Source organism: Podarcis raffonei, chromosome 17, assembly GCF_027172205.1.
Source record: "Podarcis raffonei isolate rPodRaf1 chromosome 17, rPodRaf1.pri, whole genome shotgun sequence".
Taxonomy (NCBI): Eukaryota; Metazoa; Chordata; class Lepidosauria; order Squamata; family Lacertidae; genus Podarcis; species Podarcis raffonei.
The window spans coordinates 32,850,537-32,862,966 of record NC_070618.1 but is presented as its reverse complement, the minus strand read 5'-3'; the positions used below and the strand labels follow the sequence as shown (position 1 = coordinate 32,862,966).

Below are 12,430 nucleotides of genomic sequence, written 5' to 3'. Positions count from 1 at the left end.
CAAGCAAAACATGACACCTTTCTCCCCCCTTCACCCTTGGGCAAGAATTAGTGCTTTTGAATAGAGCAAAGTTTAAGAGTGTTGCCATAGTCTGAATTGAACTACAAAAAGTGTGCAGCTAAGAGGACATTTCAAAGTAGATCAGGGGCTTTAAATGAAATTCCAAAGACGAAAAAGCAAAGCTACTGGTTTGATTTTATTTCATTTTTTAAAAGTGGTGGGACTGCGGGAGAATTCAAGGCTTGCCCTTGGTAACTCAGTTGAGCATTGGCAGTCCAGGATATGCAGGGAAAGAGAGACAGGCTAAGTTTACCTGATCCAGCCAAGCCATCTGATCCAATATACTGTATTTTTTGCTCTATAAGACGCACCAGACCACAAGACGCACCTAGTTTTTGGAGGAGGAAAACAAGAAAAAAAATATTCTGAATCTCAGAAGCCAGAACAGCAAGAGGGATCGCTGCGCAGTGAAAGCAGCGATCCCTCTTGCTGTTCTGGCTTCTGGGATAGCTGCACAGCCTGCATTCGCTCCATAAGACACACACACTTCCCCTTACTTTTTAGGAGGGAAAAAGTGAGTCTTATAGAGCAAAAAATACGGTACTCACAACTTGCAATAAGTGGGTCTGCAATAAGGGGACCTAAGTTTATGGCCCTGGCAAATGGTCACCTTCTCTTCACATAAAGTGTTTAGGGCAACAGTCTGTATGTGTGTGTATTCGCGCGCGCACACGCACACCCACACACCCACAGAGAGCTTTGAATCATATTAGTTCAAATAAGAAAGATGAGAACAAAAGATTTGCATTATGACAAGTGAGAAGGCAAGAGCTTGGGTTTAATGAAGAGTCAGAAGAATATAGCATCATTGTTGTGGAGTTTGAAATGAAATGACACAGACTCTCCTGTTAATCAAACCATTAATCTACCTGTAGTTTAAAGTTTGAGTGCAGGCACTCCTCTGTGCCCCCCCCCCGCCAAATCACAATGAGATAAGCAGTATTTTACGATTCCCCCCCAAAAAAATTTGTCCAGGGTGGTTGGGGCAGGAACCATAATATTTCCTGTGTCTGGTGAAATTCTAACCCTGCGGCTTAGGGATTTTTTCAAAAAAATGTTTTCCCGCAAATTAAGACGTTGAGGGCTAATTGTTTGTGTCCTGCATCTAATGAAGCAGACCATTGCCCATGAAAGTTCATGCTGCAATAATCAAGTAACCACGCAGATGCAAGATCACAGTCTCGTACACAGAACTGAATGTTTATGGGCTGTGACCCACATGAACATGAACCAAGACTTTAGGACAGAGGTCCAGTGTCCCACTCAGTAGAATGAGCAGGAGGGAACCCCTAAATGCAGCAGGGCTTGCTTAGCACATTTTGTAGTAGGAACAGAAGTGATAGACAGGATCTTCTAAAGAAGAGGGGCACTATGACCATTAAATCCAGTCTTAAATATGACAAAGTCCCTACCAGAGAAGAATGTCAAACCAAGCGGATGAACTATGCCGAAATGGCAAAACTGACTGGAAAACTCAGACACCAAGAGGACAAAAACTTAATTAAAGAATGGGGGGGGGGGTTATAAGTTATTTAGGTGATCACTGTAAGCAGATGGAAACAAGAGCAGGATTTTGATTCACTTGTAGTGTAAAAATTATTATGGATGGTAAGGTTCAATATAAAATTTGGAGTACGGATGAATATGCAGTTGTAGATGTTTAAACCGAGACTCCATGGGGGGGGGGGAAACGTCCCAAGATTCGGAGAATCTCTATATACAGATATGTAATTGTTAGTTTGTTCACACTTTGTATTTGTAAAAGCAATAAAAAGTATTTCATTAAAAATATATATCCAGTCTTACAATTACCTAATGGGGGAAATGACAGTTAATACCATTGGTTTCCACCCCTCTACACAACGGTTTTGGTCACTGGTCACCACTGGTGTTGCTAGGAAAACCCAGGACTCATAGCCTGCCCAGTATGTCAGTGTGTGAGGAACAGGAGCATTTTCCTTGTGGGGTCCCTGTAGACGCTTCAAAGAGCAGTAGCTGGCACACAGTACTTTTTCTGGACATCAGTGCCCCCCCCCTTTAAAGGCCCCATGTTTCTTGAATTCTGCCTTGGAGACCTGATGTCTGCCAGAAAGATAAGGTATAAATATTTTAAATGGCATAGATTAAAAAAAACAAAAACCTAAATGTTATGAAAAATAAAGTAAAGGGGAAGCCATCCAGAAAACTGTACTCTCAGTCACTGAAGTGGATTTGAATCTCCACATTACCCGTATGCTTGCTTTGAAAGGGAGAGGGAGAAAGAGCAATGCCTTCATTTATTTATCTTTTGCTATTATGCATTTGGATTTTTATCCCTCTCAGCCTTAAATAACAATAAAACATGACATATACAGCAGCAGCAACAGCAGCAACTTCCCAAAAATAAAGGTCGGCATTTGTTAAAACCTTTACGCCGTCTACTTCCACCTATTCGTTTGAGTCCTCCTTTCCTTTATTCCAATTTGGATTTAGTATAGCCGACTCTCCCAGTAGCGTTCCTGCCAAATTCCAACCACAAAAGCCGTCCTATCATTTTTGGCTCTTGAGCGTCCACACTCCAAATCACGTTTCCCCACTTAGATGGCATAATATAGCACCCCTTTCCATGCCTTCCTTAATACCTAGCATTCCAGCCGCCAAACGCCATATCAAATTTTGCCCGTTTGAAGGACTGGATACTTCCTGCAAGTTGAGGGGGCAACGAATCGATGCAAGTGAATCCACATTTGCTTTTTTTGCCCTTCTGCTGTTTGAGGCCAGCACGGTTATTTTCCCAGTTCTTCTGCTCCCCGTTTTCCCCTTTGTATGGTCACTGCCTTCCTGCCTGCAGTTTTATCTGCTCCTAATCTGAGGCCTGGATATGTGGAAATGGGGAGGAGGAGACCAAGAGCAGAGAAAAGACAAATTGGTCAACAAGCAAATTGATTAGTAAGGCTTATTACATGGGTAGGCAAACTAAGGCCTGAGGGCCGGATCTGGCCCAATCGCCTTCTAAATCCGGCCCGCGGACGGTTCGGGAATCAGCGTGATTTTACATGAGTAGAATGTGTCCTTTTATTTAAAATGCATCTCTGGGTTATTTGTGGGGCATAGGAATTCATTAATCCCCCCCAAAAAAATATAGTCCGGCCCCCCACAAGGTCTGAAGGACAGTGGACTGGCCCCCTGCTGAAAAGGTTTGCTGACCCCTGGCTTACTAGGTCTACAAAATATTATTTTCTCTGATATGAAGTTACGTGTCATTGTACATCATCAGCTTGCTCAGAATTCTTGCTATCTCTGAGTAACCCCTGGAATGGTTTTTAATCAGACTAGTAGAAGGGTTTTTTTGTGGGGGAGGTGGGAATTGTTCCCTGGCAAATATCCTTACTTACTGTCCCTATTTGTTACGTATTTTATTTTTGAGCTCTAAGTGCTATTTTCGACCGATTATTACCTTTATATTTGCAGATTTGAATTAACTAACAAGTGGAAATAAAAAACAACGATGCACATTTTTTTTTATTTTGTGAGAGAAATCAAGCTAACCTCCATTTCCAAATCTAGTATGGAGGATTGATATTTAGTTAGATTCAACCAAAGGGCTGTACCAGGATGCTGGGGTTGGGGGTGGGAGGAAGGTTGCACAAGAAGGAAACCAGTTGTTCTGGAGTGAAAATTATGTCTGAAATATTTGTTTGGCTCCTATAAAACTATCCAGCTTGTGTGTTTGCCTATGCATTTTCAGAACAGAATTTCATGAGGTTTCTGCTTTTGCTTGCTGCATATAAGACACCTCAAAGGACTTTTCAGAGACTGGGACATTTAGCATTGTGAAAAATTACCCCCCCCTCCCCACCACTTGGCAATATTTTAGCAACCAGCAGTTTGGAGAATACCAGCGACTTTTTGCGTAGCAGCTTCTGGGTAGAAACAGCTTCCAGCAGATCCAGTCTTTGTTTTTGAACCAGAACAGTGTGTTGGTGGAGTCTGCCCGGGAAAGAGGACTCTCTTGTCTCTGGTAAGAAAAGGTGGTAGATTTTGTATTTCTTTTTTAACTAAATCCAAGTTATGGATCATAGGGTCTGATTCATGGCAGGTGCAAGTTTGTATATCTGCTTTGCAGGAGAGAAAATGCCAATATCTGAGACAAGTCTTACCTGGCTAATAATTTTTTGTGAATGTGAATAAACTGCAGGATTTAGCCTTTTCATAGATGCCAGATATACAACTGAAACATTTGCATGTGTAAAATATTTTAATGCTTGACAACTGTCTTTTTAATCATAGTTGGCTTATAATGTTGCACTTGATTACCTGTAACTATTTCTCCACCTTTTTAATTTTCGCATTTAAAATGATGCAAATGGATTTCCCTTGTTTTCAGTAACTGGTTCCCCGTCCCCCCCCACAGTAGAATTTCAAGTTTTATGCAGAGGTTTTTTGTTTGCTTTTACAGCTAATACCATAGCTTTGACACCCTCGGTTCTCACCCTTTCATTTCCATCTTATACGGATTATTATCAGTTGCCAAGCATTTTCTGTTTGGAATTATCATGTCCAAAAAACAAAAGAAAAGTTTTGCAGTCACAGAGAAAATAACTGCCTGTGCTCAGAGTTTCTAAAAGACCCAGGGACCAGAAAAAGATGACAAAGACTCTAAGAGCGCAGTCCACCAGGAAGTTCTCTTGCGCCAGCCTTGTGCAAATGATTGGGAGCTTGGCAAGAGCATATTATGCTCTTTCCACAGTTTGCATTCATTTCAAGCGGTAACGGGGGAACATCCCAGGGAATGGTATGGTAAGATTTTTATTTTTTTTTAACATTTTACACCTTTTTCCCCTTAAGAAAACTCATTTAATAATTTTGGAAGTGAAGGCAAGCGGAAAGTCAACAAATCACAACCAGGAAATTAACCACAAGGTTGAAATGCTGAAAAGCCCATAATAAAAGACATATCTCAGCCGAATTCTGTAGTAGTGGCAGGAGGCTTTCTTGATAAAGAATTTGAAGAGGACAAAATGTTTGCATTTTGTTTTGTTTTTTGGCAGAAGATGGGTAAAGCAATCCTGCTGCAATGAGAGCAGCAAAGTCCCAAATAGCCAGAGAAACGAGCTAGTTAGCAGTTGTGCATAGCAGAGTATTGTCTGAGATGGGCAACTATTGTGCAAACTCCAGAGAAAAGCGCTGTTTATTTTGTGTGAACTCCTAGTAAGATTGGGGGGGGGTGTTTCCTAAGTAGGGTCTTGAGTTCCACTGTCTGTAAGGCTTGTGCTGGGGCTAAAAATATGTAACCACCATAATATGAGTGAAAAGCCCTTAACCTGCCCCACGGACCTGGCATTGTTCGGACTCTCCTTCCCCCGTCTTGCTTGTTGAGAATGGAATTTAACGTCCAGTGCAAAAGCACTGAGCTATTTCCAAACCCTGCTTGTAAATATCAGCTCGAAGATGAAGCCCTTGGTTGTGCGTTTTAAAATATTTTTGGAACTAGGAAATAGGAACTGCTGGTTGTGAGCTGGGACCAGTGGCGTAGCGTGGGTTGTCAGCACCCGGGGCAAGGCAAGTAATTAGCGCCCCCTAACCCGTGGATTTGCGCCCCCTAACCCTAACCCCCAGATGTTGCGCCCGGTGCGGCCGGCACCCCCTGCACCCCCCACGCTACGCCACTGGCTGGGACTGAGGTAGAGCGGAGGAAAGAGAGCCATTTCAACAGACCAGTTCTTTCAAAGACAATTGGCAAGTATTGCTCCGAAAGTTGTGTGGATGAGAAGGGCCTTAAAGAGGTCAATTGCCACATAGCGAATGAAACTCAGTAATAGCTGAATTTCTCACTTTTGAGAGCGCTGTAGTTTTGCTGGTTGTGGATGGGCTGTTGCTTCTGTTGTGTCCTGCAAGTCAGAAGCAGGTGAATGGGAGATGTTGGCCTGAGGTGCAAGGAGAGGAAATGAATTGGATTTCCACAGGGTTCAGCCACGAGGGCCCCTTAGCAATGGGAGGTCATGCTTGCAAATCTAGGCCATAAAGAAAGAAGGTACAATGTTGGGTCAGGGCTGAAGTTTTCACATGCAAGTGGCTTTACAAAATCTGATTTTCTGATCCTCAGAAAACTAGCAGACACTGGGGGGGGGGAATGTTTCAGAAGCTAGTATGCTAACTAATTATCATTTAATTAGAAATATGCAGTTTAATTATACAACCAAAGTAACACCACTTCCAAACCACCTGAGACCTTATTAGCAATTTTTTAAAAAAATAAATAAATCAGTGTTTCATAAAATAAAACTAAACGTTTCTTTTAAAAATTGGGTTTTATCAGTGATTAGGCTGAAAAAAGTAAGAAAATATATTGGGCACAATTCAGTCAAACTTCACTGCTTTTAGGTCTCATGGGCTTCTATAGGGGTTTAATTAAGTGCTGATAACTTTCCTATTGAAACTGGCAAGTCTTAAAAATGTTCAACTGGCTGGATCATGACTGCTCAGCATCTTAAAAATCAGAATCCAAATACCTGGCTTTAACTCTTCTAGAAAGTGAATTATACAAATTGTAACTTTAGCGCCTTTTAAAATTAATTTAATTAATTCACAGCAAGTAAGCAGCATTGCAAATCATGTGCATGAATTTATAGTCATATAAAGTGTACTTAACCTGTATGTTATTATTTAGAAGTAAGTGTTCCAGGGTCACTTCTCGGGAAACCCAGTTATTTATGGTTGCATTGAAATGGGGTTCTGCTTTGCACAGAGCTCCATATAACCACAAGCCTAAACAGTTCAAAATATTCAAACCAAGGCAATCCAAATCTTACCCTTCAGAAAAAATTCTGAATCAATATATTATCTCCTGTCTTGCTTGGGATAGCAGTGGGTGGGAATGTCTCTAGGAATTAATTTGCAGGTCTCGGCTATAAGGGCAGTGATATTTCTACAACAAATAAAATAATTAAGCTTGTATAAATATACTCATTTTTGCATAAGCATTTCTAATTTGCATGCCTGACTTTCTGCCTAGTATTTGAAGTTTGTGCCCTTGCTGGGTTTCCCCCAAGAAGAAATAGTGCAATGGCAGAAGTAACATCCAGGCAGGCAGTTTTAGAGGGACAGGGTGCCCTGACTGGCATGGAAGATCCACCCACTGGGTCCTGTTGAATTCAGCAGGCATGGCCTGCATGTTTTTTGCCGTATATCCATAGCCACAGGGACTAGAAACTTTTTTAAAAAACGACCAGGCAAACACAGATCAAGGAATCAAAATTTTGTACCAGACCTATGCAAAATTTTGCATATGTGGAATCACAGAAGACTAACCAGCAGAGTCAAAGATGCCATTAGAGGTAAGAAAGCTTCTTTCAAAAAAATAGAAGTGGAGTCCAGTGGCATAGTGGGGGGGGGAGGGCCAGAGGGGCAGTGGCCTCGGGTGCAAAATTCTGAAAGGGGCACAACCAGGAGCAACAGCCACCTGCCCCGCCCCTGGGCTTGCTGAGCTGGGAGGTGATGGGGCTGCCAAGCTGGGAAGGCACACGGCTACCAGCAGCAGCAGCGCTGGCAGCCATGTGCCTTGTGGACTCCGCATGCCCCCCCGGCACTCATTTCCACCCCAGCTGCCCAATCCGCCAGGGGGGCGCAAAGCTTGCCCTGCCCTGGGTACCAGCAACCCACGCTATGCCACTGGTTGTGTCCAAAGGAGGAGAACAAAAAGGAACACAAACTGTGGCAAAAGAAGAGCAAGCAGGTAATAAGAGATACAAAAAAATAATTTGAGGAGCACATTACTAAAACATAAAGACCACCACACACACACAAAATCCTTAAATACATTAGTAGCAGGAGATGGTGTGTGGAAGCGGTTGGACCCTTAGATGACAAGGGAGTCTAAGGTATGCTAAAGGAGGGTAAGGGGGTTGCAGGGAACCTGCATGAATTATTTGCATCTGTCTTCACAGATCCCTATGCCTGAACTAACTTTTGAAGGAAGGGAGTCTGAAGAACTAAGGCAGATAGTGGTGATGAGAAATGAGGTTCTAAACCTACTAGATGTAAACAGACAAAATTAAAACTGAGAAGTTGCCAGGTCTGGATGGCACCCACCCAAGAGTTCTCAAATAATTCAAAGGCGAAATTGCTGCTGTAATTTGTCCCTCAGATCAGCCTCTGTACCTGAGGACTGGAAAGTAGCCCACATAGCACCAATTTAGAATAAGGAAGCCAAGAGGTATCCTTGAAATTACAGGCTGGTTAGCTTAAAGTCTGTCCCAGGAAACCCAGTGGAAAGTATGATGAAAGATAAACTAAATTAGCATATAGAAGAACAAGCCTTGGTGAAGCTGAGCCAGCACGGCTTCTGTACAGGAAAGTCTTGTCTCACTAACTTATTAGAGTTCTTCGAGACTGTCAACAAGCATATAGATAGAGGAGATCCAGTTGACATAGTGTAGTCGGACTTTCAAAAAGCTTTTGACACAGTACCTCACCAAACCGCCCTAAGGTTAGCAGTCATGGAATAAGAGGAGGGGTCTTCTTGTGGATCAGGAACTGGTTAAGTATCAGGAAATAATGGACAGGTTTCTGAATGGAGGGATGTAGAAAGCAGAGTTGCCCTGCGATAGGTATTGGGACTTGTGCTTTAAAACTTCTACATCAACAATATAGAGTTATGGGTGAGAAGTGAGGTGACCATATTTGCTGATGATACTAAATTTTCCAGGGTTGTTAAAACAAAAATAGATTGTGAAGAGCTCCAAAAATACCAGAGTGAATGAATAGGACAGTAAAATGGCAAATACCCCAAAGGGCAGTAAAAATGAGAAATGCAATTCAATATAAACAAGTGTAAAATGATACATGTGGGGTGGGGATTGTTTTCACATATACGCTGAACTGGCAGTGAATGACTGGGAATGAGACCTTGGGATTGTAGTGGATAGCTTGATGACGATGTTGACCCAGTGTGTGGCTGCCGTGAAAAAGGCAAATTCCGTGATAGAGACCATTAGGAAAGCGATTGAAAAGAAAACTGCTGACATAATAATGTCATTATACAAATCTATCATTTGACTGCATTTGGAATACTGTGTACAGTTCTGGTTGCCTTACGCAGAAAGGATATTGTAGAGCAGGAAAAGGTTCATAAAAGGCCAACCAAGATGATCAAGGGGATGAAGAAAGTTTGCAGCATTTTGGGACTTTTTAGCTTTGAGAAAAGGAGTGTAAGAGGTGACACTACGGATGTATGCATGTCTGGAGAAAGTAGAAAGGTCCCACCTTCCTTAATCCTATAACTTGTTGACATGATGAGATTCAGGGCAGATAAAAGCTTTTTCCTCCATGAATTCATCTAACCCTCTTTTAAAACCATCCAAGTTGGTGGCAATCACGACCTCCTCTGGGACCGAGTTCCATGGCTCACTGTTTTTTCTGACAGTTTGTCTCATCCTTCGTCTCAGATCAGGGACCCTGGCAGTCAGAACCCAGTCCTTGGTGCTTGCGGCTTTGGGATAGTTAGCCAAACAAAGTAGCGTGTCTTAAGCCTGGTATCCATTGCTTTCAGGCACTGCTGCTGAGTCAGAAGGAGGGATTGAGTCCTGCTGTCTGACAGCCTCAGGAGTGTGTCAGGCGACACAAAGAACCAACGATGTTTTCCTCTCGCCCTATGAATGCTCAGAGTCCACCTTTGCTCTTTAGTCTGAATGACACACAATACCATATGGACGTCCAGCTCCCAAGAGACTGTGATCTACTCCCAGAAAAAAAAATGGCAGTGATCTACCCATTTTGGGGGGAGGGGAGAATTATAAGTTGTTGACCTTTTTTTAGGGGGCCAGGTCAAAGCTTTTTGGGGGGGGCAACACCAAGGCTATAAAGCTTGGGGGGGGATTTGGATGGGCACGCCAAAAATGGCTCACCAAATATAAAGCCGGACCGTGCTAACTCCGTCTTCCATTTTAGCAATCCTGCACAAATCAAGAAAACAGCGAGGGCAAGCAATAGACCACTATCACCTGGGGATCAACCTGTCGATCATGGTTGGCCGGTTGGACAGCCCACAGCTATCCATGGTTCTTTTTGCCTGACAGCTCTTCAGCTCTCTTTGGACCAGCCTTCGACAACTTGGTTCCCCCTCCCTGATGGTTTGGACTACAACTCTCATCAGCCCCAACCAGCACTTCTGATGGGAGTTGTAATCCTAAACATCAGGAGGGCACTAGATTTGCGAGGGCTGCCCTGGACCGTCTACTTCATTTTGATGATACCACCCTTGCAATTTGCACTCTAGTAGCAGTAGTAATGGATAAAAAAATAATTATGAAAAGTTGTGGATGCTTTTAGAAATTTGCATTTCTAAATTTTGAAAGCAAAAGCAAAACAGGCACCGAGCAGCAGGATGCTTGAAAAATAACAATCTGGAGGTCCTTTAGAAATAACTCATGGCTGTCCAGTGAGGACACACAGCTAACCTGCGACCATAAGCCAGGAACTCATCACAATGTAACCAAAACTGTGCATCCCACTACCTGCCCCTGATCTCCTCCATCTTCTGGAGTATGCAGTGTTTATGGTAAATGGTACAACACAAGGGAGCTCCCTAGCCCACTCCCCACCCATGGACCACCTGCTTGCTTATCTTTCACTCATACTCAGGGATAGTATTGAATGGTCACTTACAGATGATCTGTTTATTGAGGATTCACTCTAATTTGTTTGCACACCATTTGATGTCCACCATTTATTGGTTAGGAGATGACATGATGGTGAGGAAGTTATATGACGTAACATCAAGAAGTTGTCACGCCACACTTTCTAGTGCATCAATTCCCCATCACTTTCCCACAAAGTCCCTTTTTCGGGTGGGGTGGGTGTGTTTGCCGTTTTGAGAAGATGGCTTGTTGTGCAAGAGCCCCAAATGCGAATTTGCTGACGGGGCTGAATCCCATCCACAAAAATGGTCTGGAGGTGCCCCATCTCTTCGCCCTCTGACACAGAGGTGTCCCAATACATTTTCTGTACCTATTGCCTGCCCTTTGCAATCTGAAACACCAGCCATTAGATAGAAGATGCAACTTTCTAGAACAGCAAGCCTCATAAATCTCTCACATGCATCTCTCTCACATTCTGTACCACCAGGTCTGCTTGTGTGGTTCAGTTGGTTCCACCCTTTGCAGACCCTCCAAGTGTCCCTGTTTTCCAGGGACGTCCCTGATATAGAGAAGCCGTCCCGGTTTCTGATTTGATCCCGGAATGTCCCGCTTGTCCTTAGGACATCTCTAATATCATTGGAGAAATGTTGGAGGGTATGGAGTAATCCAGCCCCCAAACCGATTGAAAGCAATCCTATATAGGGAAGGTTTTTTTTATGTTTAATGTTTTCCTGTTTTTATATATGTTGGAAGCTGCCCAGAGTGGCTGGGGCAACCCCGTAAGATGTGTTGGGTATAAATACTAAAATGATCATTATGGAATGAGACGTCCCTGTTTTCATTGGAGAAATGTTGGAGGGTATGCCTTTGGGCTGGCTTCTTAGTGTGGTTTCACTCAAACTTTTGCCCTTAGCCTGAGAGCAGTAGGCCTCAACCTTCCGTTAAGCCACTGGAGGAGGCCCATTTGCAAAATCTGGTTTGGCTTTCTTTGTCTGGCCATTCCACACCATATCCTGGGATTATTCCCCCACTTCCCCTGTCTTGCACGTAAAAGCCTTCTTTCTTTTTCTTTTTAAACATATATATTTGGAAAGGGGTGCAGAGGGAGAGAGGAGGGCTGAAATATTTTCCATATGTTGGCCGTGGGATGAGTCTGATTTCAGGTTCCCTTTTCACTCCCGTATAGAATCTGGCAGGCACACAATCCTCTCTCGGTGCCAAGTGATATACTATAAACTTGTGAATTGATGCCGTCTTTTAACATTTGAAACAGCAGTGATGTGTTCCATAATGCAGGAGGCGTCCACGTATGCGTGTGCGGGAGACAGAGCTTTTCTCCCCCTCTTTTGAGCAGAATATCACCAGCCCTGTGGTGTTCGCTTTTTGCGTCACACGAAGGGATCTGTTTGCATCAGCCCATCACTATCTTCCTGACAGGTGATGTTAAAGTGTGTGGGGTGTGTATGTGTGTGTGTGCTCAGGATGTGGCACAATTGAGTTTCAGACTGTGGAGGAGGACATAACTGCTCACATACATCAAAGCTGAAGCCCCTTTGGCTACATCAGGAGTAGTAGCAGCAGCAGTGTTAGAAATTCAGATGTATAAGCTAGGTGCCAAATTGGTCCTTAAACCAGGGTTACAATTGCCCAAAATGCAATGCCTACTTGCCATTTTTGGGCCAGACAAAAATACAGTCGGAGTTTTCAATACATTCCTGTATTCAATACATTCCCAAAATTCATTCCGATTATGC

At 43.2% G+C, this 12,430-nt stretch overlaps 1 protein-coding gene across 7 annotated transcripts in view; it reads left to right on the top strand.

Moving 5' to 3' along the window:
* The window catches only part of NFIX (nuclear factor I X), a 251,299-nt gene that overhangs the window by 6,490 nt on the left and 232,379 nt on the right, over positions 1-12,430 (top strand). For 2 of the 7 annotated variants that reach the window (XM_053370384.1, XM_053370383.1), the window contains exon 1: positions 3,938-4,060. The exons of 1 other annotated variant lie outside the window; for it this stretch is intronic. The gene's annotated coding sequence lies outside the window, so the exon portion shown is untranslated. Of the gene's footprint in view, positions 1-3,922; positions 4,061-12,430 lie in introns of those variants that run through there. 4 more of the 7 variants (XM_053370382.1, XM_053370385.1, XM_053370379.1 and 1 more) reach the window with 4 other exon arrangements.